Genomic DNA, 7,717 nt, shown 5'->3' on the forward strand with positions numbered 1-7,717 from the left:
TCCAGGTATACAACCTTCTTTCCTGATTTTTAAACCAAGTGTTAGCTATGAGTAAGTTATGCTCTGTGCAGAATTCTACCAGGCAGCTGCCTCTTTCATTCCTTACCCCCATTCCATATTAACCTACAACTTTTCCTTCTCTTCCTTTTCCTACTATTGAATTCCAGTCCTCCACGATTATTAAATTTTCGTCTCCCTTCACTGTCTGAATAATTTCTTTTATCTCATCATACATTTCTTCAATCTCTTCATCGTCTGCTGAGCTAGTTGGCATATAAACTTGTACTACTGTGGTAGGTGTGGGCTTCGTGTCTATCTTAGCTACAATAATGCATTCACTATGCTGTTTGTGGTAGTTTACCCATGCTCCTATTTTTTATTCATTACTAAACCTACTCCTGCATTACCCCTATTTGATTTTGTATTTATGACCCTGTATTAACCTGACAAGAAGTCTTGTTCGTCCTGCCACCGAACTTCACTAATTCCCACTATATCTAACTTTAACCTATCCATTTCCCTTTTTAAGTTTTCTAACGTACCTACCTGATTAAGGGATCTGACATTCCATGCTCGGATCCGTAGAACATGTTTTCTTCCTCCTGATAACAACGTCCTGCTGAGTAGTCCCCGCCCAGTGATCCGAATGGGGGACTATTTTACCTCTGGATTATTTTACCCAAGAGAACGTGATCATCATTCAACCATACAGTAAAGCTGCATGCCCTCAGGAAAAATTACAGCTGTAGTTTACCTTTGCTTTCAGCTCTTCGCAGTACAAGCACAGCAAGGCCATTTTGGATAATGTTACAAGGCCAGATCAGACAATAATCCAGACTGTTGCCCCTGCAGCTACTGATAAGGCTGCTGCCCCTTTTCAGGAACCACACATTTGTCTGGCCTCTCAGCAGATACCCCTCCATTGTGGTTGTAACTACGGTACGGATATCTCTATCACTGAGGCACACAAGCCTCCCCACCAGTGGCAAGGTCCATGGTTCCTGGGGAGAGATGAATGTTATACCCTTTCAATAGCAATCTGTTTCAAACTAGATTGAAGTTGCTGTTGTCAGTGAATGTTGGTCCATTTCAACCAGATCCTGAGCACATATTGTGTGTGCAATGCATATTTGGAATTGGATACTCTCAAAAGACAGTTGCTCACAGCAGCATGTACAACTTCTCCACACTAAAGCGATGATTTACGCAGTTGCTGTCAGGAAGGGCAGGAGGCGTGGTTTTCCCCACATAAGGACTATCAAGGAGAGAGAAGCAGTGACGGGAAGGTAGCGTCGGCTGCTTCCTGTGGTGCTGGCTCCATTACTCTTAACAATATGTATAATAATACTTAACGTGTAGGGGCAGCTTAAGGTTGGCGGCTCTTTTTTGTTTCTGGCTACTCGAGTAAAATCAGCAACTTCTCATGGACAAACTGTAAAGGTGAATGTTTTCAGTGGGCAAATTAAACAGTAGTTGAATGGAGACATATAGTGTGGTCTACTGATTCGCTGGTTTGCCTCTCTTTAAATGATGCAAGATTGTGAGTGCATTACAGTTTCCATGAGAAATTTAACCTTGCAATGTGTGGATGCTGTAGTTCAGGCCAGATATGATTCTTTTGGGGGTGTTTTTTGTATGATGACTTCAATGCACTCATTCTGGTTGCAATGAATTTGAAACAGGATAGTGGTTTCAGCATTCTCAGTGCCTAAGTATTGCCCTTTCTTTCAAATTTTCATTGTGAGTACACTGTGGGCACTACAATCATGTGTAATGACAACATTCGTGTTCACAGGGCTCCAAGCATACATTCCTGGTTTGATGAAATCTCAGGGACTTTATCACACGTCAAGTGGTCCTTAAATCTGCCAACCTTGACCCCATAGAAGATGTTTCAGATTATTTTTTACAGCAGGTAAAAAATAGCAGTCAACACCCCTGTAATTTGGTAGTTCTAAAGGATCTGTCGTCCGTGAGTGGTCTCAGCTGGACATTGCATATCTGGAGAAACTTTTGGACTCTTCTCCATGTTGAAGAGAGGCCATTATCAAAGCTAGAGGCAGTGGTACTGATGTCTGCTGGGGTTGATTAATTTTTGCTCAGTTTGCTTATAATGCAGTCTGCTTATTAAGTTCCAGTCATGGCTGTAGCTGTGTATTTGCAGGGAATGTATATGGAAAGGAGGTGGGGGGTGTAGCAGGGTGGATGGTATCTAACATATTGCTGCATGAAATTTGTATTTGTTCTGTGCACATTTCACAAAACACTGTTAGCACTAATAGAAAAGGCATTATTATTGATCTCCTTGTAAAATGTAAACTGACAACTCTATAAAATGTAGCATTCAAAGTTTTCATTGCTCGCTTACAAGCGGTATTATTTCCAGAGTTGTTGTTGAGGACTGGCCATGTGTTAAATTGTACTGAATCTTAGAGGGGGTCCAACAAAGGACTCCTTGATTTTAAAATTAAGTAACATGAAAACTAAGATCAACAGAATGCAACAAATGGTAAATTTATTATGAAAGCTGTAAGACTCTTATACAGACATTCAAAATAGTAGCTACAAAAGCTGCTAACAGGTGGTTCTCTACAGCTCAAACCAGCATGCATAAATAAATTTGTCCTCTTCAGGCAGTCTTTACAATCACATCACAGTCTTTTCAAAACATCTACCATTCATATTATAGAGGTGGTGCAAATGAACTATGAATTTTGCAACTTGAAGTGTCTCAACAAAAATGGATGCAGTTGACACACAGACTTACTATTCTAGCCCGTCCAGTGGCTTTATATTCACCCCACAAAAAGTGGTCACACGGAGTTAGATCATGTCAGTATGGTGGCCAATCCATTCTGGCATTTGTAAATTTGGGACAGTAGTGACTCTATTCTCATATTATTCATCATGAAAGTGAATTGCCTGTTCATTGCAATGTGATTGGACCCCATCTCGGATGAATGATTTAATGTCTAGTTGATCGTTCAATATTTGCTGCATGGCACCAAAGTGTTCCATAATAGGAATGTAATGTTCACTAATTATCAATTCTCGCATGAAAAAAAGGTCCAGCAGTGCCTCTGATGCATATCTTAGGCCCAAACAGTAACTTTGAGAGAATGCAGTGGTTTTGTTTCACACAAATGGCGATTTCCAGAACCCCAAAATTGCCAGTTTTGTTAATTCACGAATCCGTTCTCATGGAAATGTGCTGCAGCTGTGAAGCAGATGGAGCCAGTGTCAAATCCTTCATTTTCCATAACTGCGAGAAACTGCTTTGCAGTATCAGCCCTTTGTCACACATGGCTTCAGGCATCACAATGTGATTTTGGAGTTTGAATGAAACTGTGCAGACTGTGTCTCAGTATTGTACGCGTGCTACAACATTTCAAAACAGTTTCTGCAGCAATTTTTTCAATGAATATCCTTGGATTTTGCTGAATATGTCTAGAAAATGTAGCTGCATTTTCAAGAATAACTACAGCTGGTCTGGGGCCAACATTCCCCATTAGATAGTCAGCCACATTGCCTGCCCATTCAAATTTGACGAACTTACAAATGGTTTTGCAGTAGGTCCTCTTGTAACTTTAAATCACATTTGAAATCTGTGCCTTGTTGCCGAATTTTGTGTTCTAACTAGTAATATTATGGTACCAGAAACACAAGTTTTTCAATGGAATACATGATTTCAGCCTCTTCATTGAGTACACTAATCTCCTTTCACATTTCAGCAGTGGAAATGCTTGCTCTGGACTTTGGAATATTATTTATAGGCACTGTGTATTGCGATTACAGCACAGTCTGTTAGAAGATTTTGTTAGTACTGCTTTGAAACACCTGTATATAATTCTTATAACTTTGACAATAAATTTAGAGGTTTCTGCAGTCTTCTTTTGATCTTCGTTTTCATATAACTTAATTTTAAAATTGTTTTAAATTACTTCCGCTATTTGTTTTACAACAGATTTTGTTAACTCTGCTCAGTGTGAGCGTGCAATTATGTACTGTTAAATAATTAACAATTCTTCATTTTATCTGCAACAAATGTCAATACAGTTACAACTAACTTATGTTAATATACATTTAAATACTGGCATCCCTGCAAAGACTATTAAAACTGTAGTTCAGTTCTGGTATCCTACACTAGTAAAATGTGTGCATAGCAGTACCTACACCAACTTGTTTATTCTCAGTGTAAATCTTTATAAGTGTATAAGCTCATAGAACTTTAAGAATTGAATTATTAGTTATATTAATTTGAGCTGCTTCATCATCCTATTCTGTTCCTCAATGTGTGGAAGGTGCAGATAGACTTTTCTGATAGCTTCTAGATACTCTTCATCCATCTAGTTACTTCTTTTGTCAGTGGTGTTAACTTAGTGACTCTATTCACAAATGTTCATCACAGTCTTGAGAACAATCGCCATCACCTCTCTTGGCATTGTTTTGTCCTTAAACCTCAGAAATACTTCACAGTGCAATTTTTTCACAGCTGTTTTGAATCTGACTCAATTGAAGCTTATGTAGGACTGAACTGACTGCAAAATATACCATTGCAATTATGATAGCTTTTTGTGAGCTCTTATTCAGCATGGTAGTAGGCTATGAAGTTACTTGTTTCTTCTGGCAAAATGGACAGACACCTCTTCTACTCTCCATAAAGTGGAGCCATTTGATAATTGTGTTTTAGACCTTAACAATTTTCTTATTATTGTGATATATACTCTTTAGTTTACTGACACCTCGCATTTCATTTGGGTGTGAAAATACCCTGTGGCTCATTACATTTATGTTCCAAATGTGCTCTGCATTTTACTGTTAACATTTATTCTTATTATTGTGAAACGTTAATAGCTGTATACCTGAAATTGGCTGTGACAGTGCTACATTCCTAGTGTGTTAAGTACAGCACTATGCAAAATTATGTGTATTTTATTCCAGTAATTAATTCTATCTAAATAAATGGCCACCTTTTTCGCGAAGTAGGCAATTTGTAGCCCTATCACAGAAGCACTACTACAAGCAGTTATTACTAAACCCAGTCTACTACATTATATAATCTACTACCAATTTAAATTTACTGCACAACAGTGTGTTACAACATCCTCTGCAGTCATTGTTACAGTGACTGTGAACTTCATCCTCAAAGCTTGTACTTTCCATACTCATGCCTAGCCTGCTGGCAGTAGTTTATATGGCTGTTTGGTTAAGGGGTGCAGCATTTTATTTAAATTGCTCTAATGCAGGAATTATTAAATAAAAGTAATCATTATTAAGGAATTGTTAACATTAGACCTTTATTATACTTAAAACAAAATAAACGTTCAGAGATTATACTTTGAAACAATCTTGGAAACAAAGTACTGCAGCACAATCTCTTCAGTTTCTAGTAGTTCTATATAGAGCTTTAAACATTTTTTTTTTCTTTTCTTTCATGAGAAAAGGTTGTAGTTTCTGATTAATCTCGATTCTCTTACTTTCTAACAAATATCTAAATATTGCATCAACATAGATATACCTCCATTTATCTGACGAAAGTTGTGTTGCTCTTCATCAACAGATGGCAGAGAAATATAGTTATTACCTGCAACACTACTGGTGGCAAGCTCACGATCAGGCTACAGCCAGTGCAAACACTTACAGAGTATGAGTGCATGTTTGAGATTCCCGACTTGACATGTTAACACTCTTTGTGCCTTATTGTACCAGCATTCATATAGTTTGGATGTTCCAGGCTGACAGTCAGTGATTTTTGTCATCGTATCCCTCCACTGGCCAGAGTTTAATGGGTGACGTGTAGCAGCCATACATTTCAGCTAGTGTCATTTATTTGTACTTATTTTCAATGCTATGCAAAGTCATCCAATACCTTTCTAGGCATTGACACTGTTAGGCTAGTAGTATAGGCCATATTTCCATATCTTTAACTGTTTGAATTACATTTTTATTTGGTAGTGCCTGTCTTCACCAGAGGCCAACTGGACATATGTATAGAGCACACATGTATTATATAAACTTGATTTCCTTTGGCAGCACTATGCCTGAGGAAGACCGTTTTTCTGTCCTACAACTATATGGCTAGGGGCCATGGCCTGTAAGTAAGTGCACCTTTTCACGTGTTGGCTTGGCTCTTAAGTAAATTAGAATATTATGGTGTCACCGGCAATGCTGCGAAATGGTTTGAGTCTTATCTATCTAACAGGAAACAAAGGGTGTTGTCGTTGAAAAATATCTGTGCAGTAAGCAGTCAGTCTTCATCTGATTGGGAATTAATTACATGTAGCGTTCCTCAAGGTTCCATCTTGGGTCCATTGTTTTTCCTTGTGTACTTTAATGACCTCTCGTCTGTTACATTGCCAGATGCTAAATTTGTTTTGTTTGCAGATGATACAAACATTGCAGTAAGTGGCAAGTCAAGTACAGATTCAGAAATAGCTGCCAATCAAATTTTCACAGATGTTAATAAATGGTTTAAAGCTAATTCACTGTTGTTAAACTTTGAGAAGACCCACTATATCCAGTTCAGATCCAGTCGGAGATTTCCTTCCAGCATGCATATAATGTATGAAGACATGCAGATCGACGAAGTTGACAGTGTTGAATCTCCGGGATTTCAACCTGATAGTAAATTCAGTTGGGAAGGGCATACCACAGAATTGCTGAAGTGCCTAAACAAGTCCGTATTTGCAGTGAGACTGATGTCAGATATAAGAGGTGTAAATATAAAATAGCTTTTGTACATTGCTTACTTTCATTCTGTTATATCATACGGGACAATATTCTAAGGTAACTCTTCAAACTGAGCAAAAGTTTTTAGGGTGCAAAAGTGTGTGATAAGAATCATTGTGGTGTAAATTAAAGAACATCATGTAGAAACCTGTTCAAGGAAATTTGTATTCTAACCACTGCTCCTCAATATATTATGTATTGTTGAAAGTAATATATCTCTATTTCCAAACAATAGCTCAATACATGGTATCAATACTAGGAATAAGAACAACCTACATCAAGATCTAAGATCACTTGGTCCAAAAAGGGGTTCAATATTAAGTAACACACATTTTCAATAAATTGCCAGCAACCATTAAAACTTGGTTTCAGATAAAGCATGGTTTAAAAGAGTTTGAAAGACTTTTTGATAGTTAACTCCTTCTACTCTATAGATGAATATCTTAGCAGAAACTGTTAGGCCAGCTTAAGTAAAAATGTCTGTTAGATTTCAGTTTTGATAGCACTTGGTCATAACAGTCAAGATTAGGTATTTTGTGTATGACAAATTTATTAATAGTACATAACTATGTTTCATTCTGACAGTGTATTAATTCTGTAAGTACGAGGCATGTTTTTTAAGTAAGTACCATTTTGAAATTAAAAAAGACATACTAAGATATCTCAATAATTTTATTTTTACATGAAAGCCTGTACCTTACTCTACTTTTCTGCCTAATTTCCATCAATATTGAGGCACTTGTCATGATGTTGTACCAGTTTTTGAATACCCTCCTCATCGAAGTCTGCCACCTGACTTGTTAACCACTGCATCACCACTGTTTTGACTTTGTCATTGTCTTGAAGACACTGACCGCCCAGTGTTTCTTCAAGTGCAGGAATAGATGGTAGTCACTGGGCGCAAGATCGGGGCTATACAGAGGATGATCTAGAGTTTCCCATCAAAAAGATGTGATAGATCTTTGGTCTGATTTGCCACATGCAGACA

The sequence above is a fragment of the Schistocerca serialis genome, chromosome 5, assembly GCF_023864345.2.
Source record: "Schistocerca serialis cubense isolate TAMUIC-IGC-003099 chromosome 5, iqSchSeri2.2, whole genome shotgun sequence".
In the NCBI taxonomy this organism is placed as follows: Eukaryota; Metazoa; Arthropoda; class Insecta; order Orthoptera; family Acrididae; genus Schistocerca; species Schistocerca serialis.